A 25,597-nucleotide genomic window follows, 5' to 3' on the forward strand; every position below is an offset into this window, starting at 1 on the left:
GGGGTTTATGTCTGTGTGGGCTTGTGCAGTCTGGGGAAGTGGCACTGGGCACTTGGAAAGAAACACTGGAGAGAGGCTGATTGGGTGCTTGAGCTGTTTGTTGGGTTTGGAACCAGCTCTTGGAACTTTTCTTTTCTGGAAATATTGCTGTCCCCACCCTAGAGCTCACACTGGTGGCTCTTGTTATCTAGAGGTGGGAAAGGAAGGGACCGAAAGAGGAACTGAGGTGCAGGGTGGGTGCTGCAGTGGTTGGTGGTTGCTGGTGGGAGTGACATGAGCTGCTTGAGAAGAGGGGTGGTACCAGCTATTGTTGGTCTGCCTCGTGTTTTCTGATAGACTCGTCGTCTATTGGGTGTTCACTAAGTGACGTTGTCTGACAGCGATGCTGAGTGGAGCCATCAGGGCCTTGTGCGCTCAGAGCGCGGCACACGCCTGTGAGCAGTAGATCAAGGCCAGGCTGGTGTTGGTTCCCACTGCCAGGAGAAGGAACAGAGACCGCAGGAGTGGTGCTGCCTCCTGCCTGGTGAGAAGGTGCAGCCTGGGGTGTGATCACAGGGTGTATCCGCTTGCATGCACTGCTGTTTTCTGTCTGTCACGAGGTGACGGGTTCTCACCAGCTGGCAGCCAATGGGCTGTCGCTGGGTGACGGTTGGTGCCTGAGCTGACAGCCAATAGGCTGTCACTGCCTGGGGTGATGCTGCTGTTGCCCAGGGCTGGATGGGGAGATGGGCTTTGGGTCAGACTCAGAGCTGGGGGTCAGGCAGGGCTGTCCTTATTCTTTTAGTAACCAATGTTTTTACATACCCTTTTGTCCCTTGGTAATTTCACTTTGTACTTTAATTTTTTTTATGTTCGTCCATTTATTCCCAGCAACAGATAAACCTCGTGTCTCATGCATATTTTGCCTTTATATGTGCCTTTATCACCTAAGGATGTTTCTCTGTTAACAGACTGGCATTTCTTGACCTCTGCCCTTCAGCAACATCGGTTTCTGTAAATACAGTTAAAATGCTTGTTAATCCTTTTCTGCCTAATGCAGTATTTTCTTTTTTGTAACACAATACACAACAATGCTAACAACAAGACAAACACCACAAGCCAAAACACAAAACATAAAACACAATCTTTGGTGCGACCGTAGATCCATGGTATTCTGGTTTGCTCTTCAGCTTGTACCAGCTTTTCCTGTTTTTCTAAAAGACAAAAAGAACATGTTTCTACCCTTTCTGGGGTGGCACATTATTGCTTAAAATAGCCCTTCCTTTTACAAATATCCTTGCTGATTGCAAGCAAAACAGAGGAATTACCCCCAGACTTTCTTGTGGTTTTGTTGTATAGGCAGGCCAGGTTTCAATGGCTCCCACCTTTTAAAGGTTTAGGGGAAATTATCCCACTGGTCAGTTATTACATTCATGAGGTGGTGTGCCTCAGTTTTTCTTCTTATACAGCAGACCAAGTTTGTAATGTTTTTTCTGCTGTGCTAAGCTTTAGGTTTATGCACAGGGAATAGCTGAGAAGCATCATTACCATCTGACCTTAAAAGTTTTTTTCCCCAAATCATACACACTCTACATTGTTATAGGGATACTTATTAACACTGAAGTTATCCCAATGTTTAATATTAACACCAAATCTATTAAAAGTGTAGGGTTATACACAGTGGTGAGCTGGAGCTGGTTCACACTGGTTCGCAGGAACCGGTTGTTAAATTTAGAAGTCCTTTTAGAACCGGTTGTTCCAGTTCTATAAGGGCTTTATTTAACAAACGCTCCGGCACTCCGCCCTGGCCCCAGATCACTTCCCCTTCCTCGCCTGAATGCTCTGCCCCCCTTCTCCTCCCCCTCCCCTGCTTCCCTCAAATCAGATGTTCACAGGAAGCCTGAAACAAGCAGCAGGTGCAGGTAAGCTGGGCCACGGGGGGGAGAGGAGGTGTGGCCGGCTTAGCGGCTCCCTCCAGCCTTGTACCCCCGGCAGATTGCCCCCAGCCCCAGCCTGGTCCTGCCCCAGCCGAGTACGCCTGGCTCAGGCCCCGTGGCTATCTGCGGTGCCGATGCTGGGTCTCGGCCCGAGGATCCAGCCTGGCCCGGCCCCCATGGTGCCGGTGCTGGGGCCTGGTCCCGTGGTTGTGGCTCCCAGCCCAGCCCGGCTCACTCCCCGCAGCGCCGGTGCTGGGTCCTGGCCCCGTGGCTCCGGCCTGGCCCCCGCGGCACCAATGCTGGGTCCCGAACTTGCAGCTCCAGCCCAGCCCATCCCCCACGGTTCTGGTGCTGGTCCCTGCCCCGCAGTTGCGGCTCCCGGCCTGGTCTGGCTCAGACCCTGCGGTGCCGACACTTGTGCTGACCCTGGCCGAGCAGCTCCAGGCAGCGTGATAAGGGGGCAGAGAGCAGGGAGAGGGTGTAGGAAGAGGGCAGGGGAGTTTGGGGGCATGGGGGGGTGGATAGGGGTGGGGCGGTCAGAAGGCAGGAAACGGGGATTGAATGGTGGCAAGGTTCCTGGGGGGGCATTCAGGAAGGAGCAGGGATTAGAAGGGGTGGCGGGGGGCAGTCAGGGGCAGGGATTCCAGGGGTGGTCAGGGGACAGGGAGAAGGGGTGGTTGGATGGGACAGGGGTCCTGGGGGGCAAATAGGAATAATAGGAGTTGTTGGGTGGGGCGGCAGGGGGTAGTCAGGGGACAGGGAAGGGAGGTGGATGGGGCAGGGGTCCCGGGGGACGTCAAGTAACGTGGGGGATTGGATGGGGCAGAAGTCCGAGGGAGGTGGCCATGACCCCCTCGTGGGGTGAGAAGGAGGAGGGAACCTGTTGTTAATATTTTTGCAGCACATCACTGGTTATACCAACCCTTTTCTTTAGGCAATTTGTTTTTGGGGCCAGTGTGTTCAATGTTCTCTTGAAATTTTGCAGAGGCTTTTTAATTTATAGGGATAGTTGGGATTATGTTTTCCAATGTGCGTTACTTTGCACTTATCAGCACCGATATTCATGTGCCATTTGGTTGTCCCATCACCCAGTTTTGTGAGATCTCTTTGGTGGCACTTCGCAGTCTGCCTGGGACTTAACTATCTTGAGCAATTTTGTATCATCTGCAAATTTTGCCACCTCACTGTTTACCCCTTTCCCCAGATCATTTATGAATAAGTTGAACAGTACTGCTCCCAGTACAGACACCTGGGGACAAGAGAGGGTAGATCCTCTTCTGACACTGGTAGACCAGGTGCCAGCTCACACCAAGGCCCCCAGGCCTTACTGAAAAGAGACAAACGCATGGCTGGAATCTAGTCTTGCTCACCTGTTTGTTAGTGTTGTTAAAACAGGCCTTAGATTTATAAAAATGTGTTTAGTGTTTAGAGTTTATGACAAGCTCGTGACTTGCTGCATGTGTTATTCTCATCTATAAGAGCCGTAGCCCATGTTGTAAGGTAATATATAAGCGTTGGCACTAAAGTTGTAAACCCCCTTGCAGCCACCCTGCCACCAGTCAGGAGAGAAGCATTACCAAGTGTGAAATGCTAGTTTACCAGAAGAGGCGTCATCTCCTTTCCAACAAGAGAAGGCCCTGACTGAGACATCAGACAAGCCACTGCGGATCATCCGTGGACAAAAGACTTGGTTGATTGCTCCCCCTCACACACCCACGAGGAGGCAGAGACCTGCACAAACACTTACCCCCATCAGTTTGAGCTTTGGGGGAATGGAATAAAAATTCCTGTCAGGAAGAAACTGTTGTCCCCACCCCCGATGCTGCTTGGACTTCAGGGAGACGGCACGCCTTCTAAGCATAAGCAAGGGATCCCGGCTGTTTGGCCAGGGTTAGCCCTAAAGGACATACAGAGCTTGCGTGTTACAGCAGCTTCTACTACACCTGGGGGGCAAGATAGAGTCAGGGTGCCCAAGGGGGCTGTCTGTGACTCCATGTTAAGGCTGTTCTAGTGCCTGAGGAGTTCACACTTGATACTTGGTGGGTGAGATCAAAGTGTGGAACACACAACCGTGAGGAGCCCCACTGCCTGCCAGCCCCAGGCGCCGGGGGCTCCTGCTCTCTGGGGCTCTGGCTGCACTAGAAAGGTAAGTTTCTAGCTTGCCTGGTTCAGAAAACCGGAAGGGAAAGAAAGAGAACCCACATTACATTGTTTAAAAAAAGAATCCTCACGATTTGTAAGCCACAGTCGTGATTTTGGGGATTTTCCAATAGTGAGGGTGGCAACAATGAGAAGTTAAGGGTTATTATTTAGCATTTAGATTACAGTAGGTTTGGGGGGAAAAAATCAGGATTGGGGCCCCTGTGTGCCGGGTGCAGCATGACACCTAGTGCCTTGTTTCGATCTTACGAACCAAGATACATAGAACGTAGGCCAGGTGGGGAGAAGTCGTGTAACTCAGGAAGTTGTTGATATACACGTAACCTCAAATATTACCAACCACCCCCAAAAAAACCAAAACCAAAACAACAACCATCTCCCCAACAGACCCAGAGTCTGGAAAGCATTTGTCCCTCATACTGTTGAAAAGACTCACAGGAGAAAGGAGTACAGCTTCTTAAATAATTCTCTAGCAAGACAAAAAAGAACCTCTCACATCTATAGACTCATAAAACACTTCCAAGAAATTTTAACTGTATTGTGTTTATCATAAAGAAACAAGAACGCTAAAGACACCAGATTTTTCTGCTACTTCAAAAAAATCTGCTTGAAAGAAAGATTGTCACAGTTCAACTCTTCTCTGTTTTTCAAACCAGAAGGTTCTCCCCTAAAGGAGATACACCGTTCCTGGAGGCACTGCAATACCAGCTCAATGCATGGGGCAGATAAAGCAAGCTTCTGTTCTAACCCACCCATTTCAAAAATCAAGCTAATACACAGTCCTCACATCAAGGACATATCAGATTTAAAAATTTTATTAAAGCAAATGTTTGAAATGAAGTATACACAGGTTGAGAGGGAAGGTCCTGTATATCTGGGGTCAGGCTTGGGTTATGGGGGGGTTACAGATATTGTTTGCAAGGATGAAAAGATACATACATATCGCATAACTGGCATAGACCCAGATTGGAGTGCAAGAGTTTTTAAAGTGTCAGTGAATAAGTGGGCTTGGGTTCGCCAGCCATGGAATGAATAAGGAGTCCAAGTCAGTATCAGTGTGGTGGATAGGTACATGGGTGGGGTGCATCCCTTGGTCCCTTAGGGAAGGAAGTGGGTTATTTCCCTGGTTGGCTGTCTCAATTACTCAGTGTGGTATTGGCGGTGTCCGGTGATGTGCTCGGTATAAATGTCTCTGGACCACCTGATGGTGTTGGACACCATGAGCTGTCTCATGAGCCGGGCGTAGCATCGACCGACCCCACATGCTCTCAGAACCAGCTCGTTGCAGGGGTCCCATGAGCCCGGGGGTCCCATGAGCCCAGGGCTCCCACAATCAGGGCGTGTACCTGGACTTCGTAGCCCTGGGCTCTCAGGGTCTCAGCCAGCGAGGCGTACTTCGACTCCTTCCATGCTCGGGCCTCGTGGAAGGCAGGGGACCGGTTTTCGAAAGGCACCATGACGTCTACCAGGAGGACCTTCTTCTTTTCTGCATCTGTCACAACGATGTCGGGTTGCAGTCGGCTGTCTGTCCCAGGGATGGCGGAGTCGACGGTGATCTTCCCCAGGGACAGTGGGATGGCTTTCACTGGTCGGTTCTGGATGGTGTTGTGGTGGTGCCGCCAGGCTCCAGAGTGCTGCTTGCATCCACACAGGACGTGCGGCAGGGTCTTGTTCACGTAGCCGCATTTCCTGTAGTGCTTGTCCCAGCTGCCATGGTGGATGGCTCCGTTGAGGGGAACGCTGTTGAGTCGGGCCCTGTGGATGAACCGTCAGTCGGTTAACCTGGTGAAGCTGCCCCTGGGGAGGAAGTGGTTACTGGCATCCCACTTGCTGGACACCTCGAACACCTTGCCCTGGTCCAGCTTCCGTTTGAGGTTCTCAGTGTAGTGGTAGCGGATGGCGTCTTTCAGGGACCTTTCTAGCATGGCTCTGGCGGTCAGGGTGACGATGGTGTGGTCCGTGGTCTTTACGCGTGGCACCAGTATTCCCAGCTCCCGGCGTTCCTCACACCACTTCCAGTAGCAGCTGATCCTCTTGCCCAGGCGTCTTGAGGTGTTATGGGCACGGGATCAGAGAGAGGATAGATCTCCTCCCTCTCTCCCGAACTCAGCCTCCAGGGAGCCGCTGAGGTAAGTGGCAACGTCCCGCTCGGAGGGGGCCCTGGTGATGCGTTTCCTGACCACACCCCATACAGACTCCTGTGCGATGCTCCTCACTATTGGGTCCGGGCATGTTAGGAGGTGGAAGGCGTGGGTCATCACCACCATGTCGCACAAATCCCCCACCAAAGGTACGTTGGCACTGCCCTGTCTGTGGGAAATGTAGATGATGTCCGTGCACGCCCTCCAAGGAAGGTGGAGCCATTTCTTCACCAGCTGTCTGATGGTGCTGTCGGCCTTTTTCAGGGGCACCTTGGCCATGGCTGATCCCCTCAGGACAAAGGAGATGTGGGGGATCAGGAATGTGTTGAGGGGGTTGATCTTTTGCCAGGGGGCGAGCAAGGAGGAGTCGATTTGGGCCACGTCTCGCAGGATCTCTGCGATGGTGTCTTTGGGGGTCTGCCAGACAGGGACTCCTGTGGGTGTGCTGAAGTGTTGGTATCTCTCTCCCTCTTCAAGGGAGGTCATGGACTCGCCCTGGATAAGGAACCGGGAAGGCCGGATCAGCACCTGGTGCCACCATCGACGTGGAGGGAGGCGCACTTTTTGGGGTTGAAATGCAGGCCCATCCACTCAGCAGCTTGGCTGGTGATGTCAAGCATTTGCTGGAGGCTTTCCAAGCTACCGGTGACCAGGGCCAGATCATTCGCGTAGGCCAGAATGTTGATTTTCTTCCCATGCAGGTCGAAGCCGGTCGGGCCGTTGGAGATGGCTCGATGAGCAGTTCCATGGCCAGGTTGAAAATGATGGGACTGAGGGGGCATCCTTGTTTCATGCCACGGCGGATGAGGATGGCTTCCATCTCTCTGTCCGTGGCACGGATGGTGGTGGTGCAGTCCTTGTAGAGGTCCCGGAGGATCTGGATGAAAGTAGCCGGCATCCCGAATTCTCCCAGGGTGGCGAAGATGTGGTGGTGGGGTATGGACCCGAAGGCATTGGTCAGGTCGAACCACACTACAACACACTGCCCCTTGGACCTCCTGACCTCCTGACCTCCTGGATGGCCATCTGAAGGAGGAAGTTATGCTCATAGCATCCCTTGGAGGACATGAAGTCCTTCTGGACTGAACTGATGGCACCCCCGCAAACTGACCACTCTGTGATCCTTGCCACGAGGCAGCTGGTGTACAGCTTGTAGATGGTGGAGCAGAGGTAGATGGGCCTCCACTTGCCAGGGTCGTCTCGGTCCCCTTTTTTGTGAATGAGGACTGTCATGGACTTTTTCCAGGAGCGAGGAACGCGATGGAACTGCTTGCATTTGGTGAAGATGGCAGCAAGCACCAAGCAGCCAGGGTCTTGCTTCCTCAGCAGGTGGTAGCGGATGCCATCTTTTCCAGGGGCACCGCTTTTGGTCCTCGTCAGTCTCTCCTGCACCTCCTGGGAGGAGAAATCTTGCTCTAGTTCTTCAGTGAGGTCGATTCGGGGTAGCAGGGGAAGGCACTCCGGGCATCGCAAGTTGGTCTGGGCCTCGTTGTCGAACACGTCCTTGAAGTAGGAGTGGAGTCTCTCAGGCTGGATGGCACAGTATGAGGAGGTCCTGTCGAGGATCTCCCTCATGGCTTTCGGCCAGTTCATCCTGTATAATTTCTGTATATGGGATGCAGCCCCCAGATCGTAGTGGCGACCGACATGCCCTCTCCTGCCTTCTCTGGCGGTGTTGTTACGACCTGGCGCAGGGAATCTGCGCGTGGCCTGTGAGGTCTCCTGGGGTTCCCTCCTTCTGGTAGCAATTTCCGCAGAGAGTTCTGCAGTCAGTCTGTCCATCAGGCTGTTGAAGGTCTCGAAGTCCTCAGCCTTTGCCAGTTCTCCCATCCAGGCAGATTGCCATGGTGTGGCGACCCTCGCTCGTGGCCGTCGTTCCTCCTGCTGCGGTGTCTCCACGGGTTCAGGTGCTGGCCTTCTTGTTCCTCGACCTAGGGAGCAGTGTTCAGGTGGGTCCTGAGGCGAGGGTCCTGATGTGGGGGGGGCCGCACTTGGTGTCTCTGAGCCAGCTCTGGATCTTCCGGGAGGAAGTGGGGTTCTGGAAGCACCAGTGCTGGGCTTTGTGGGGGCATGGCTCTGTTTGGAAGCACTGGGGATGGTTCGAGATCTTCTGCAGGTGGTATCTGGCTGTATACAGGTGGTATCTGAGTGAGGGGTCCTCGGTGGGGCATGGATTTTTTGGCAATTGGAGGCTTGTTGGGTAACCTTGGAGGGGGTGTGGGGTCTCCCGGGGGCAGAGTCTGGCCGTGGGAACTGGGGGCTGCGGGAGGCTCCTACGTCGACTGGGTCTCGCCGTGTGGCCTGAGGTGCAGTGTTAGCTGCTTCTATGGCAGGGCGACATGAGGTTGCCTGTGGGGAAGCCCTGCACCATCTCGTGGTCATGTCATGCCGGATGTTTTGTATGAGGTTGCTGAGGCGATGGTGAGGTTGTTGACCTGGGAGGTGGCAGCGATCCCCTTCACAGCAGGGTCCAGCGTGGGGATTCTGGAGATGGGGCTGGTCCTTTTGGTGGCATCATTGGTCCTCGAGGTGGGGGTTGTGCTTTCCTTGATTAGCGGTTGGTCCCCCCTTACCTGCCGTGATGGTGGGGATACTGGTTGGGGTACTGAAGCCAGACTATCGGTGGGGGTCGGGGTTGGAGCCCGCAGGACGTCAGCAGGATTCACCTTCGTGATCGTGAGGGGTCCCTTGCATTTGGTGTGATGGGACTTGCATTTCTTTTGAGCCTCGAAGGAAGCATTGCAGCGGCTACAGCAGAAAACAATCTGTTTGTTGTAGGTCTTGCGAACATGCTTGCTGAGGGCCCCGAGGGTCTGGACTCTGTGGACGGGGAGGCAGAAGGGGCAGAGGAGGAGGCCTGTAGGGAGTGGGTACTGGAGGTAGATGTGGTCGTCGTCCCCTGCCTCACCATCTGTAGGGTGGACTCCTGTTGTGCCCGCAGACTCACCAGGTGATTCCTCTGGGTCCGGTGGAGAAGCTTGAGGAGGTGAAGTCACTCCTGGGGCTGTGCTGGACTCACTGGCCATGATGTCTCTTTGCCCGGAAGGACAGCATGTGGCATTGAGATTCAGGGCTCTGGAGTCCATTCCCCTTTGAGCTGCCCTCCTCCGGACAGGAGGGTGGTAAGAAGTTTCAGAGTCTCGGGTTGAGGAGGTTGTTCCTTCTGGAGCATGCCTTTCTGGAACAGCAGAGCAGCGCTCGGCATCCCGGTCCCAGATCATCTGGGGGGCTCCTCCGGTGGCATCCTTCCTGGCAGGGCAGCACTCAGCATCACGGTCCTCAGTCCTCTGGGGGGCTCCTCCAGCGGCATCCTTCCCAGTGGAGTGGTGCTCAGCATCCTGGTCCTGGGTCGTTTGGGGGGCTCCTCCGGTGGCATCCTTCCCTGCAGGGTAGGGATCAGCCTCTTGGTCCTCAGTCATGTAGGAGGCTCCTCCGGCGGCATCCTTCCCAGCAGGATGATGATCAGCCTCTTGGTCCTCGGTCATCTGGGGGCTCCTCTGGCAGCGCCCTTCCCAGAGGGGCAGCGATCAGCATCCCGGTCCTCGGTCGTTGGGGGGGCTCCTCTGGCGGAGTCCCTACCGGCAGGGTGGTGATCAGCATCCCAGTCTTCGGTTGTTGGGGGGACTCCTATGGTGGCGTCTCTCCTGGCGGGGCGGCGATCAGCATCCCGGTCCTTGGTCATCTGGTGGACTCCTCCAGTGGCATCCTTCCTGGCAAGGCGGCCATCAGCATCCTGGTCCTCAGTCACTGGGGGGGCTCTGCCGGTAGCATCCTTCTCGGCGGGGCGCCCATCAGCATCCTGGTCCTGGATCCTCAGGGGGGCTCCTCCAGTGTCATCCATCTCAGGAGCAGCAGGGCGGTGTTCAGCATCCTGGACCTGGGAAATAAGCAGGGATCTTCTGGGGTCCTCCTCCTGAGGAGCTGTTCAGACGTTCTTGCTCCTGGATGTGAGGTCCCGAAGAGCTGGCCTTCTGCTGCTCAATCTTCCTGTAGAGATGCCTGCTGGGGTTTTCTTCTGCCAGCTCCTGATATTTTCATCCTTGCTAGGTGGTCTGGGTCTCTGGGCCAGGCTTCCATTGGGTTTTCTGGGATGTGAAACACACAGGAACAGCAGCTGTCGATGAGAGTGTAGCTGAAAGAGAAGAAGAAAGAGAAAGTTCTTTCAAGGTTTCAGCAGTGCAGTACATATGCAAATCAGTTTCAGCAGAAGCATAGATCTGTAGGGCAGCATCAATTTTTTCAAAAAGAGCTGCAGGAGATTCCATCTTCAGGACAATGGCTTGCAGATGTCTATTTGAAGAAATTAAACTGATAAGAACAGCTACAGTTTTTAGATAATGTTTTCACATTTTAGCTCAGAGAGCCGATGCGCTGCGGTGCGTGCACACCCCCTGCCCCCACCGCTTTCTACCTCACCGTGGCGAGCTCTGAGCCACGCAACAAACACCGTAACTAGGTAACTCCAAGTGAGGCTCACTTCCCTAAAATGACTCCAGTGGAAGAATTCAAAGCAAGAACCCTTGACACACAATTCTGTTAAAAAAATAAAAAAGACAGTTCCCTGTACACTCCTCGTTTGCACAAAACCCACCCACTGTTCTGCTGCCCCAAGCCGCTCGCACACCGGCCCCAGACACTTTTTTTTTTAAATTATTTTCTTTGAGTCAAGCTAGGAATGTGACTCAAAGTGCCACAACCTTCCTCCTCTTCGACTCCTATGAACTAGCCCTCATCTGGGCAAAACATTTACAGAGACTGTTTCCTAGGTTAAGACATTGGCATTTTCCCAACGGGAAAGGGATGGAAATTCTCTTTTCTGCAGGGAGATGAGGGAAAGAATGATCCAAACCATGCAATTAATTCTGGAAGATATACTAACGAGAGCGGTTTAAGACCCTACACAGAATAGACTAAGAAAGCAGCTATTTAACTGACCTACAAACAACAACAAATAAAATCTGCAAGAACAGCCTTTCAACTCAGAGGCCTAATAACACTGCTCTACAGCCAAAATGCTTCTGAAATAAATGTAGTCCAACTTTACTAATTCCGGGTCACTGAGAACGAAAATGATGCTTAAAATTGTTGATTGGCTCTAGTTTTCAAGATATGCTATTGGGTCAGTATATACGACCCTTGACTTGAGAATGGCGGAGGATAAGTGCTTTATAAAGGGAAGGGATCTCAATTTAAACCAGAAATGACTAAAATACATCTTTGACTGGATCTATGAATAAATCTATGACTGGGTTTGGACAGTACTTGCTTTTTAGGCAAAACAATGAATGATGCAATCTGAAGCTGGTATTGCGTCATACATGATACGAATTGCATCATGTTATTCCTAGAAGTCATGGATGATGCAATTATAACGAAGCTTACATCACTCTGCTGAATAAATTGCCCTATATCAGCTCTAGAAATCATACAGTGTCGTGCTCTCTTATTTGTCAGTGTTTGATTTTGCAAAGGGACACATTTCTGTTTAGCCAAAGTGAGCAGAGATGCCTCGTACTTGTGTGAACAGTGCAGATAACTTCTGCTATGTTTGTGGTGAAGTGACTTTTGCATCAGAAAAGCGCAGTATAACCACTATGGTTAAGAAAGCCTATCACCTTTATTTTGGCTGCAAAATTGGAGATCAGGACAAAAGGTGGGCCCCACACATATGCTGCAACACTTGTGCAACAAATCTTTGCCAGTGGTTGAACAGGAAAAGGAAATCTATGCCTTTTGCAGTGCCAATGATTTGGAGAGAGCCAATAGATCATACCAGCAATTGTTACTTCTGCATGGTGCCTCCAGTTGGGAAAGGTGTGTCAAAGAAGAAAAAGTGGACTGTGCATTATCCAAACATTCCATCAGCTATATGCCCAGTACCCCACGGAGAAGGACTGCCGGTTCCTGATGCACCAGAATCATTCTCACTTGATTCAGACGAGGAAGAGGAAGAGGATGAAACTTCTGGTCCTGAACCATCAATGTCACAGGACCCACATTTTCTCCCATCCTCCTCCTCTGAAACATACCTTATAACACAAGGTGAACTAAATGACTTTGTCAGGGATTTGGAACTACCCAAGAGTAAGGCAGAGCTGTTGGGCTCCAGACTACAGCAGTGGAATCTCCTGGTAGGCTATCAGGGCAAATGGAGCCCATCAATGCTTGCAGACTATTGCTGGACAGTGACAAGAGATGCTCCATTTAATGAATACAAGAGACAAGCCAAGAAGCACCGAGTAGACACTGAATAGGACTAAACTATGTACATAATAGTTTTTTGCCTTTTGTTTCATAATAAATTTTATTTATATAACCCTTTTGCTGATTTTTAAAGTGTTACATAAACAGGACAGGAGAAATATTATGAAGTAAAGCAACCATAAACACATGAAAAGACCTAGGTTTACAATTTATGATTAAAACTCTACTATCTACACAATATATATAGACATAAAATGTAAAAACTTAAATATCTTAGAAACAGTAGCCAATCAGTTGTTTTAATTGTCATATTTGAATTCAGCACATCATAATACATAAGAAATATCACATTTTATCTCTGAAGCAGACGACTTCTCAAAAATTGTAGACCAGTGTAATAAGATGTAACTAATAACTGATGAAAGAGTTACAAATGACTTGAAACCATACTCTTAGTACAAACCAAATGGTAACACAGACAACACCACTTTGCTCTTCAACCACGATATTCTCTCCATAGGGAGGTCCACCGTTCCTGGGGTTTCAGTGCCACAATAACAGGGTGCTGTGTGCAGTGGCTGGAGGAAGCTGCTATTCCATCTCCCTAGTCCAAAAAAATCAGTTTAATAGCTAGTCCTGAGATAGAGGAAATATCAGTTATTAAAGTGATACGAACAGATTTAAAACTTTGATTCCAGCGAATGTTAAAATGATCTAAAATACAGGTCAATAAAAACATTTCTAGTCCTCTGCATAGAATGCTTAAATTATCCCCAAATAGCAAGTTTTCATTTAAAAAGTCATAAAAGGCACGTCATCCAGAATCTGACACTTGGTGAAATCTAAGTCTAGAACACACAACCGATTTGGGGGTTGTGCCCTGCTTCTCAACAGTCTGCCCTGAGGTTCCCACTCACAGTTACTAGCTACTCCAGACCGCTCAAGCCCCTCCCCCTCATGGATCAGTAACTGGTTAGCAGATAGGAAAGAAAGGGTAGGAATCAATTGTCCGTTTTTACAACTGAAAGGGGTAAATAGCAGGCTTCCAAAGTATGAGACAAGACTACAGACATTAGGGCTGGTCAGCTTAGACAAGAGATAATTAAGGAGGGCTAGGATACATCTCAACCAGGCGTCTGACAAAGGGAACCTGGGCTCGACCCACCTCCTCCGGCCACCAAGCCTGCCTGCCTGGTTTGCAGCAGGGGAGCAGCACAACACAAAATTGTTGAGCAGATGCACACACCTTGCAAAGGAGCAGGAGCCAGGATCTCACACAAGTGTCAACGTAGGGGGGAAGGATAGCTCAGTGGCTTGAGCATTGGCTTGCTAAACCCAGAATTATGAGCTCAACCCCGGAGGAGGCCAGGTGGGGATTTAGTGGGGGATCAGTCCTGTATTGAGCAGGGGGTTGGACCTCCTGAGGTCCCTCACAGCCTCAGATTTTACTAAGACAATGATTTTAAAAAAAAGTGTACGCTACAGAGTTTAGGTATAGAAGTTTCTGGTGGTCAGGGAATAACGTTACAGATTATTAAGGGGGTGCAAAATTTGGTTTAAGATCAGGTGGCGTAAGGAATCCATCATCTGCAATAGCCCTGATTGGGAGTAAAAGGTTAACGGGTCAATGTACAGACACTGATCTAGGAGAGTATGTTGTTCATATGACAGCTATGTTCAGGTGTGGAGTATAACGAGTGGATACGATGATGAGGCTGGATTGACCCTCTTTTGGTGAGATTTAACGTTCAGTGAGTTTATGGCTCCGGTTTATACAGTCCAATGGAAAAGGTCTCTCAGTCATTGAGATTCTATCTGGGGCAGAGCTCTGAGGGGAGATCAGGGATGGATCCCAGCAGTGTGGGAAGTGAGCAGCATGGAGAGCCCAGGCCAGCCGGGGTGCGACCTGGCATTGTACCTGCTGCTTGGTCTGCCTCTGCTACAAAGTAGCTCACCTCAGATCCTCGGGGTTCGGTGAGCTGCAGCTAACCTGACCTGACCTGATACACGGGAACAGCTTTAAACAGCTCTGTCTCTGCCTGTGCAAACAAACAATCAACCAACCAACCATCTCCCCAACAGCCTGGAAAGCCTTCAACCCTTATACTAATGGTTGAAAAGACTCACCACAGAAAAAAAGGATCCCAGCTCCTTAAACAATCCTCTAGCAAGACAAAGAACCTCACATATCTATCCACAGCCTCACAAAACATTAGACTCTGAGAAAACATAATATTTTGTTGTAGAGAAGACAAGGGTTTCCAACCTGTTTTCAACAATTTGAACAAATTTGCTCTAAAGGGGCATCATTACAGTAAAATTCTTTCTGCTTTTCTAACCAGAAGATTCTTCCCAGAAGGAGAGGCACCGGTCCTGGAGGCACTGCAATACCAGGTCAATGCATGGGGTGCACAGAGCAAGCTCCTATTCCAGCCCCCTGTTTCTCACCCTCATTTGGTGCAATGTAAAGTTCAGAATTTTTCAATCTTTTCGACAATCTAGTTTAAGCAGGGTCAGTTTGAACTCTACCCTGACATCTGTTGGTCACCTGCTGTAAAGGTCTTTTGGAGCTGATGTTATTTGCATGGTCACACCCATCCCGCATTGCATGATGGGCCTGCTTGTCCAAACAGTTGTTTTTGATGCTGTGGGGGTCCCTAGTCTTTGTAGGGGCAAGAGTAATAAATTGTTGTTATCCTATTTATTTAAATCAAGGATAGAGTAACTGTACCTAGCATTTGAGGACTGAGAATGTTACCCTCATACTTAAAATGTTCGCCTTTAAGGGTTATGGGTTCCAAAACCCAAAAGGTTGTGGATGGAAGGAATAGACATTTGTTTTTCTTAGGTTAAATGGTTTGTCTTTCCTGTATCTGGTATGTAAAGACAAAATTTTTGAATGTGAGAGTGTTGGTAATATGCTTTAACCTTAGATCTCCTTTTTTGCATTGACAGGTAAAAGGCCTAGCATAACTGTGCTGAGAGATAAGGAGAAAAACATGGGAAGTGATGCTTGGAATGTTCCCATTTACCCCCCAAGTTACTCAGCCCCCTAGAGTCTAGAAGTTAATCTGCAGAATTGAGTGTAGAACAATGGCTAAATGCCACACCCCCAGCCCCGACGGTTTTGCAGATAACTATATTTTAGCAGTTCTCAGTGGATATATATGAGGACAGAGCCAGTTACGAAAAATATGTTTAAGACTTGAACCCTACCTGGACGGGATCCTCTGCAGCCAATTCCCTTCCCTGTCCCATGGGAGGATGGGGTGAGCTGGAGCGAAACATGGACGTCATTCTGCAGCCTGGCAGGATGAGAAGGGCAGTTGTGGAGGTTTCAGAACAGGCTTTAGTTCCTTTCACATCACAATTCCTCCAGGCCCTTTCCCTGCAGACAGACATCCTAGAGTCTGTCTTGCTGGGAAAATGCTTGATCTCTTTATTACCGTGTAGACATGACCCCTCCTGCCAGGGCTAAATCCACGAACATTTTTCAGCCTCTGCAGTAATAAGGTCTCTGAACAAAATGCTAGAAAGGAGCAGAACCAAAGGGGCTGGGTAGGCTCCATAGGGGACACTGGTTAATCCTTCCCCCCCCCGTGCCCTAGCCATGCCCTGTTGCTGGCAAAGCACAGCCACCCCATCTCCACCCTAGAGGGAGCTGTGTCTCAGGGCTCCCCCAAACAGCACCCAGTAACCCCGATCCCTTTTTGGGAATGACTCAGGGCAACAATTTCCCACCAAAACAAGGACGAATTGCTGTAGATGAAATGGGGCATGGGGGAGAAGCCCCCCAAATATGAGAATTTAAATTGACATTTGAGAATTATGGAGAAAATTGGGAAAAATAGGAGAATAGAGAGTCAATCATTTTAGGAAAAATGAGGGAATCTCCTTGAGTTTGATAGTCCTGTGTGGTGAGGGGAGAGAAAAGGGGGAGAACTAGAGAGACTTGTTACCAGTACTTGGGAGAGAAGTGCCACAAACAGGAAAAGGATGCAGGTATCTCACCCTCCGACTCACACACACTCTCCCCCTGGACTTTCCTGGCTGCACAGATACCGTTCAACCCACCGCCTGTCCCACCGCCCTTCCCCCGCCTGTAGCTCCGGCTTCTCCCCTCCCCTCCCCTCCTGCCCCCACCAGCCACACAAAGGGGAACCCCCGGGCCACAGGCTCTGTCCCCACCTGGATCCCAGTGGGGCCTGGGACAGATCCTGTCTGCAGCTGAGAACAGCTGCTCCGCTCTGGCTCGGGCAGCTCCAGCGCTGCTGGCAGCACATGGACAACCAGGGAGCAGGTTCCCAGGGGCTGCAACAGCTGTGGCTCCGGGGGCTGAAAGTCACTTTCCTGCCCCTCCCCCGCACTCTCCCCAGGGGCTTCACACACCTGGAGTCTCTGGCACCGGAGCTGGTGGTGGCAGAATCCGGGGCTCTCGGAGGCTGGTTCCCCTGGAGAACGGCCCAGCCCACGCGGCCTGGCGGGGAAGGAGCTTTAATGCCGGGATCTCCCCGCACAGACCCTGGGGAGCAGCAGCTGCTCAGCCCGGGCTTCCAGGTCAAACGGCGGCAGCAGCAGCATCTGGTCTGTGCCAGAGCCCCGCCCCCAGGAGCTGCCTCACTCCCTGTCTGTGCCAGAACCCCGCCCCCAGGCTGTGCTAGAGCCCCATCCCCAGGAGCTGCCCCACCCCGTCTGTGCCAGAGCCCCGTCCCCAGGAACTGTCCTGCCCCTGGGCTGTGCCAGAGCCCCGCCCCCAGGAGCTGCCCTGCCCCTGGGCTGTGCCAGAGCCCTGCCCCCAGGAGCTGCCCCACCCCCCAGAGCTGCCCCACCCCCGGGCTGTTCCAGAGCCCCGCCCCCAGGAACTGCCCCGCCCCCGGGATGTGCCAGAACCCTGCCCCATGGAAATGCCCCGCCCCTGGGCTGTGCCAGAGTCCCACCCCCTGGAGCTGCCCCACCCCTGGTCTGTGCCAGAACCCTGCCCCCAGGAGCTGTCCTGCCCCCAGTCTCTGGGTTTTCTTCTTCCGGCTCCGGCCTCCTGCTTCCCAGCACCCACCACTTCCAACTGCTCCCTTCCTGTGTCTGCAAACACCCTCCTGGGGTGGGCTGCAGTGCTTACTGGGGCTGTCTCCAATAGACTCATAGACTTTAGGGTCAGAAGGGACCAATATCGATCATCTAGTCTGACCTCCTGCACTAATCAGGCCACAGAATCTCACCCATCCACTTCTATAACAAACCCCTAGCCTATGTCCGAGTTACTGAAGTCCTCAAATTGTGGTTTGAAGACCTCAAGCTGCAGAGATTCCACCAGCAAGTGACCCATGCCCCATGCTGCAGAAGAAGGCAAAAAACCTCCAGGGCCTCTGCCAATCTGCCCCAGAGGAAAATTCCTTCCAGACCCCAAATATGGCGATCAACTAAACCCTGAGCCTTTGGGCAAGACTCACCAGCCAGCACATAGCTGAAGTTGCCACCATCTCTGCTTCACCAGGGGGAACGAAGAAAGGAGATGGTCCCAGGATGTGAAAGCATAATTAAGGGGTGGGGAAAGAAAAACTGTTTGGAAAGGTGGGTTTTTGCGAGGGGGGAGGGTGATCCAGAAGAAGTTGGGCAGCAGAGGCTCAGAGAAATTGAGGGGAATTCCCTGGGTATCCCAGTGTTGGCCAGGGTTTGTACAGCACCTTGCACAATATGGGGCCCCGATCTCAGTCATGGTCTGTGCAGCACCTGGGAGCTCTGATGTCTGTTTCCTGATTACAGGCACTAGGAATGGATAGAGGGAAATCTCAGTGCCTGAAGGGTTAATGCAGCTCTGTGTGCAACCCCCACTGGGTGGCGCTGCTGCTCTCCTTGGGGGTTGTTTTAGTAGACAAACATGCCAATCCTATATAGTCTAGTGGTTAGGATTCCTGGTTTTGACCCCGGTTCAATTCCCAGTGTGGGAATAATGCAGAGCTTTTGCTCAGAGGGGAGCAAGGGAATGGGGAGGGATCCTGGAAGCAGGGTATTTGGACAGTGTTGGGAGGGGATCCCAGAAGTGGGAGTAGGGGGCAGAGCTCTGAGGGGAGATCAGGGATGGATCCCAGCAGTGTGGGAAGTGAGCAGCATGGAGAGCCCAGGCCTGGCATGGGGACTGGGGAGAGCGACTCTATCCCTCTAAACTCACCACTGGCAGACTAGGCAGGCTTGGAGGAATTACCTACTTGTTGGTAAATGTCAATTCCTGTGTAAACACACAGCCCAATGGCAAAATATTTCCATAGATAATAATCAAAATTGACAGATGGGCAAAGTTAGAAACATGCTGCTCGAGAATTTATCCTATTCTAATCCTATAGGGGTCCCTTCTGCCTTAGGCACTACCATGTGGGTGTTTCATTTCCCTCCCCATTTTCACACAGAGACACAATTTCCTTTGCATGGATCCATGAACAGCAAAACCTCCCTGTGTCACTTGTCTGAGCAAGAGCATTGGATTCCATTGAAACCTTCTCTCCTGCAATGGCAACGGTCAGATCGAGGGGACATGGCCACTTTTCCCTGGCAGTGAGATATTCACTCTCCTCTTTCTTCATATTACTGTTGTTATTCCATGAATCATCAAGGATGGAATAAAAAGCTGAGTTTACTCCAAGGTGAGGAAAGAAAGGAGCCACCAACTTCCTGAAAACTCTCAGTGCCCCAGAGAAAACCTGCTCCCTGCGATTGGAATCACTGATGTGTTGGTGGCTTGTTTATTTACACTGAGGATTGAGTCCTGCTTAGTGCACCGTGTCTGAGAATGAAAATCCTAAACCACCCTTGGAAATAACGAATGCAGCAGGACGTGTTATTGTCCCTGCCCCAAAGCAGACAGACCAATGGAGAAATGCCATGAGTCCAGGGTAATACTCCACTGTGGTTTTACCATTTCCACTTGCTAAACTCCTGCCCAACCTTCTGGGCTTCTAGAGCAGGGTACAGAGCCTGAACCCAGACACGCACACTGCAACTTTACAGCCCAAGCCACATGACCCTGATTAATCTGACACGGGCCAGCCATGGGTGTTTCATTGCACTGTACATGTATCCTAACGTTATGTCTACACTGTGATTAACACACCCAGGGCACCTGTCCCAAAGCCCGGGTCAGCTGGCTCGGGCTTATGGGGCTTCAGCTGCAAGACTATAAAATTACAGTGCAGACATATGGACTTGAGCCCAACCTCTGAGGCCCCACGAGGGGTGAGGGTTTCTGAACCCAGGCTTCAGTGTGAACACAAATATCTGCACCAGTTTTTAGCCCCTCAGCTTTAGCTCCATGAGCCAAAGTCAGATGACCCAGGCCAGCCATGCTGCCATCTTTATCCCAGGAGAGATGGACACAAAGGGTACATCTCCATTGCAATGTCAGCCCAGGTGTGGCACACTGTGCTCAAAGCAGCACCCTGAAAGCCCCATATTCACCACTCTCATATAATGATGATATGGTTTGTGCAAAGTCTGCCTTGTGAGGATGGACACTGCTTGATTCACATCCTAGCAAAGAAGCTTCCTAACAAGCTGGAAGAAACATGAAGGAAGGGTGGAGACTTCATGACTTGGCCTCTCTCCCGCATAACTCAGCAGCTGGAAACACATCTGGAGGACAAAGACTGAACTGAACTGATTCAGAAATCAGAAGAGAATAAGTTGATAAGAACAGACACTATACTTTGATCTTAGCTCCAAGGAGCCAAGAAGCGATTCAAACCAAATTCCCCAACCAGACTAGCATTGGTTTTTCAGTAGAAAATTTTCAATTTCATACATTTTGTTTTCCCAGTCAGACCTTGCCAAGGGAAGTAGAAAGAAAATGTTTGAGTTGCCTCCTTCAGAACAACTTGGCCCTAGACACTCTAGCTGTGGGTCACTGTCGTGGCCTTGGTGAGGTGGGGGTATTTTAATAATTTGGGCAAGTCCCAAGCTGTTTGGGGGAGATTATGAGGATGTCACCTTTTGAGATAAAAGCTAAGAAACACAGAACTAGACAATTCTTTCAGAAAGCTGGAGTTGAGACATATTTAATTTAAAGGAGGGGGAGGTCTGAGTTCCTGAGAAGGTTTCTGTTTGCTGGAAGCAACATGGTTTGGTCTGTCATTGTACCAAAGGGGGAGTGGGTTGTTTGTCAAGGAAAGGAAAAGGCTAAATGCAGCTGATGAGAATGGGATTTGAATCCCTGTGTACAGAGCACAATGGATTAGCAGTCCATCACCTTAACCATTCAGCCACCTCATCTGAGCTATCACGAAAGTGACAGAAGGAGAAATCTAAGACCAATAGAGATAGGGACACAATGGAGTTTTTAAATATTAAGCGTAAGCAGGGGCTGAATGAGCTCCCCTCTCACATCTAGTGAGGAGCTGTGGGAAAGGCTTCAGGAACAGACCGTGTTTGCATAGACACACCTACTCTGCCTAGCTATGCAGCATGAGGGGGCCACTTCCCCAAAACCAGTTTGGGATGGTGGTGGGTTACAAATCACTTTAACATTGAGTGAAATGAAATGTTATTATCCTTCCTGTATGAGTGAAGGGCAGCAGAACATACCTAGTCCATCCTGATGGAGGGGTAGGTGGGTGAGGAATAGCTTTTATTGGACTGCATAGAAGTGATTGAGGACATCTCCATAAACCAGTGGTCCCCAAACATTTCACACTGTGTTCTCTTATCCATGGTTGTGACTCCTTGGAAGCGAGTTGAGAACATGGACTGGGAGTGGAGCTGTTGCTTGCTGGGTAGAGGGGTGCGGACAGAGGTTAGGGGATCAAGGCTGGGCCAGGAGCTGGGTCCCAGGCTGAGGGTGGGGGTGGGGAAGAGCTGGGGCAGAGTGGGGCTGAGTGGTGCTCCCCCCTGCCCTCCATGGAGGCTGGCTCAGACCCTGAGGTGTCCCCAGGAATGTTCCTCTGTGTCTCAGTCGGAGTCATTCCCCACATTTTGGGGACCACTGAACCCTACTTGTTAATCAGGGGCTAGTGATGCCAAAGCCCAGGAAAAGGGAGAACAAGGGTAGCGGCCCTGGCACCAGAACCTTGGCCCCAAACACTCTTCTGCCTGCGGCCCTGCCCTCTTTCAAGTCTTCCACGCCTTCCACATCCACGGCCCACCTCTGTTTCACCCCTTCCCCAGTGGCCCCACCCTGCTCACTCATTGATTCCTCCACCCCCCGCTGCAGCCTTGAGACCAGAGAAGCTCTGTGCCCCTGCTGCAGCCCCTGGGCCAAAGCCGGGGGTGGGAGATCCTCTAGCCCTCGGGCCGACATGGGGGAGATTTTTCCAGGGGCCCCAAATCAGCCAGGGCACTCGATGATCAAAGGGGCACCATGTGGCACTGCAAAGGTACACACTGCCAGTGTAGTGTCAGACACTGCTTCCTGGGGAGGCTCCCACATTTGGCCCTGCTTGTATCCAGTGGAGGAACATTGTGGAGGGAGGGGAAAGTCTTGACACAAAGATACAGCTCACTCACCCCCAGCGTTCCTCCGTGGGCCCATAGACGGGTGGGGGGAGCGAGGAGCAACACTAAGTGCCCCGTCCATCCTAGTCACTTTCCCCACCTGGGCTGTGCTGTGAAGGGAGCATCAGAAGCTGCTGCTCTCTGCCCTCCCCTTATGCAGCCTGGCTGAGGAAAGTGACGTGGATGCAGGGAGCTTGGACGTGCTGGAGATACATTGGGAAAAGGGACTGTCTGAATTCCCAGGGCAGGAAACGAACAATCTATAGTGATGTCATTAACCACAAACACATTCTAACCATGCTCCAGCCAGTAGGGAAATGAGCAGGAATTCTTGCTGTTCAGCCATGGCCACACGTGCAGAGCTGCACAGCAGTGAGTGTGCTGGGGAAGCTGGTCTGAGCAAACAATTGGAAATGACCCTTCAGTGAGAACAGAACCAGAGTGTAGAAAGGCCCCTGTGTTAAGTGGTTGTGGCTTAGGGAGCTGGGCTATGCCACCAGGGGTCTTTCTGTGGAGGGTTGAGTCTTGCCAGCTAGGGAAGGCTGGTGTGTGGTGATGTCTTCATGGCTATACTTTCAGTGATGCAGGTTTCTCTATCCCATTGTTCATTGCTTGGATTCTTTGTGTGCTTTCACAGAGCGAAGAGCACATGTTCCATGATTTCATAGGGCAGAGTTTTATGCTATAGGGAGCTTTCCCTCTGTGGATCAACATAGATGCACATTGTGACCCTTCCCAGGGTGCTGAGGGCCGTGAGTCTCCTTGCGGCCACCTGCCACGATGAAGAGGGACTTTTGCATTTGGCAGCTGGATGTTAGTGACCAAACTCACCAGCCTGTCAGGCAGTCAAGCACCCTCCTCTGAGCTACAGCAACCTTGACAGTTGACAATAAAGGCACGTTAACCCCTGAGTTCCTTCAATGTGTCCCCCTCTGGGGTCCAGCTCCAATCACCAGATACTCGGGGTATGTCTATACTAGCTGCCGAATTGGCGGGCAGCGATCGATCCAGCGGACGGTTGATATATCATGTCTAGTGTAGATGCAATAAACTGATCCTTGAGTACTCTTCTGTCGACCACTGTACTCCAGCTTGGTGAGATACGAAGGCAGAGTCTACCGGGGAGCTGCAGCAGTCAACTCACTGCGATGAAGACACCACGGTAAGTCGATCTAAGTACATCAACTTCAGCTACATTATTCATGTAGCTGAAGCTGCGTAACTTAGATTGATTCCCTCCCCTAGAGTAGACCAGGGCTCAGAAAAATCCCAGATCCTCTCTCCCCGAAGCAATGGTACATCCCAGATTACCAGTTTAACTATAGCCCAATGCTACTGGATCACACACAGCACTTGAGCACAGTTATTGAAAGGGAAATTTCTTTAACAAGGGACAGAGATTAAAACAAACAAATGTGAATGATGGAAACCAACTGTTACCAACAAAACAAAATCACAAAATGCAACCTACACTTTTTAATAGTTACCTTTCCTACCTAAGTAGATTGAAGTCTGAGGCGAAAGTCTATTGCAGTGATTGCTAGTCCCTAGGAGCCAGGGCCCTGCCTTTCTTAAAGCACCACTGGTCATTAGTGATCTCCTTGGTGAATGGACCCAGAGTGTTTCGCTCCATCCTGTTATAAAATGAATCAGTCTTTTGTGTATATTCACAGAAAGGACCATTTCCTCATTGTCATATTGTCGTTTACACTTCCACAAGGTTTCAATGTCTATAATTTGTCTTTGATAGTTTTCCATTGGCTTTTCTGGGTTGGTGAAAAGGTTGACAATGCAGCAACACATCACATAACTGGCTAGCAAGGGACAGGTGACAATTCCCCCCCCTTGAATGGGCCACTCCCAACAAGACCTTTGATTGGGGTGACTCACTTTCATGACAATACCATATGGGCATAATTTTCCATATACTTACATGATTCCTTCAATAGGACTCATACACACCTCTTGCAGTGATCAGGAGTAACAATAATTTACAAGCTTTCTGTAGAGATCTCACTGCTATGCTTCCTGGATAAATATCATAAAAATCAGAGTATTAGGTGTGAGTTTGTCAGGTCTGAGGCAGGAGTTTCTTGTGAATTACTTTGACCTCTCTGCCAAGTGGCACCAAAGAGCAATTATCACACATGCACTGAGCTATACAGTCACACCCTGATAGAAGAGAAAGGCCAATACAAAACATAGAGAAAGGAACAATAAGATACTAAAATGAGAATGGTTGGAACTCAACATTTCTCTCAGTCTTTGGACTGATGGGTAATTAGAGCTTTTCCCTCAGCTGAACCAGGTGATCAGACAGCTGGCTCAGCCCTCCATACTAACACAGCTTTCTCACATATAAGGAGATGGGTCAAAATTGAAATTGATGTCATGATTCGCTTCCCAGAGGGGATCAGTCTGTCTGAGGCTATGTCTAACCTTCAAACACTGGAAACATTCTTCTGACAACATAACACTGTCTACATTGGGGCTTAGGTCACATTAACTTCTTCTCTCAGTGGAGTGGATTTTTCACACCCCTGAGAGATATGGCCATGTCAACACAGCTTTTCAGTGTAGACCAGCCTCTACATGGCTTTTAGATATGAAAGGCAATGGACTTCAGCCTTTTCCTTGGTATTGATGGTTGAAAACTGCAGCTTTCCTACCTGCTGGACACATCCTATGACAGATGTCAGGCCTTTCCTTTGCAAATTAGAGAAGTGGGGAAGTCAGTGACGCTTACAGTGTAAGTGGGTAAAAATTTATACAACTTGTCTCCTCGAGCAGTTTTCCTTTTAATAGAAATTGACTTTGAAGCTAAGCAAAATATGCTCTATTTGAAATACAAAAAAAAAAAAAATTATACAGACCCAATATTCTCTTATATACTCTTTCTAACACCTATTCTCCCACCCCAACCTTTGGAGTGAGGTTTTCTACCAGAACTCCTTACACTACAGGGGGTAAATTGAATCAAATTAACTTTTGAAGATTAACCATCATTTCCTGTACAACTAAAAAAAGAAAAAACACAAGACAACTTTCAGTTTTCCAAAATTATTCAGATTATCAAACAATTAGTCTCTTACTCTTTAACCAATAACACAACCTATAATTTCATTTTCAATAGTAACACTAATATATTCAAAGATCACAAATTCTGGTCATGTTAGTTTTCTTTTAATCCCCATTGCCAACAACTGAACTTTGGCTCAAGTTGTGCTTTGTCCCAACACTTCTGTGAGTTCATGTGTCTCTGGTTCTTCTGCCATGCGTGCTGGTGGAAGGGGTCTCCTATGTGGGAACGTTAGCATCACAAGAAAAAATACCTCTCTTTTCACACTTTAAATCTTTCAAAGTAGTAGAAAGTAGGGGAGAAGTGATACAAATGCAGAAAACACAAGAAAGAACTGTCTGGTCTACACTAAAGACATTTATCGGTATAATTATTGCTCAGGGGTGTGAAAAATCGACACAGCTGAGCAATGCAGTTAGTTACACATCTCTAATCCCCTGTGTAGCTAGCGCTATATCAGCAGGAGGCCTTCGCCTGTCAACGTAGTCATCTGAGACAATATTGATTTAAACAATTGAACTACACTGTGGTCATATGCACTTCCTTCAGTTAGTCAGGGGTCTGCTGGCGTTCACCATGGCCAAGTGGAGATTTTAAATCACTGCTGTGTCTTTGTTAGCATG

The 25,597-nt window shown here is 50.1% G+C and overlaps 1 protein-coding gene, 1 non-coding gene and 1 pseudogene across 3 annotated transcripts in view; 1 reads left to right on the forward strand and 2 right to left on the reverse strand.

Moving 5' to 3' along the window:
- LOC127048436 (zinc finger protein 501-like) overlaps positions 1-25,597 on the forward strand; it is a 257,068-nt gene that overhangs the window by 66,170 nt on the left and 165,301 nt on the right. The gene's annotated exons all lie outside the window — the stretch shown is intronic.
- Positions 4,748-4,918, reverse strand: LOC127048531 (uncharacterized; annotated as a pseudogene).
- On the reverse strand, positions 12,941-13,135 carry LOC127048532 (U2 spliceosomal RNA). Its single transcript, XR_007773719.1, has one exon. It is a non-coding gene; the product is annotated as a U2 spliceosomal RNA (small nuclear RNA).

Source organism: Gopherus flavomarginatus, chromosome 3 (assembly GCF_025201925.1).
Source record: "Gopherus flavomarginatus isolate rGopFla2 chromosome 3, rGopFla2.mat.asm, whole genome shotgun sequence".
Classification (NCBI taxonomy): Eukaryota; Metazoa; Chordata; order Testudines; family Testudinidae; genus Gopherus; species Gopherus flavomarginatus.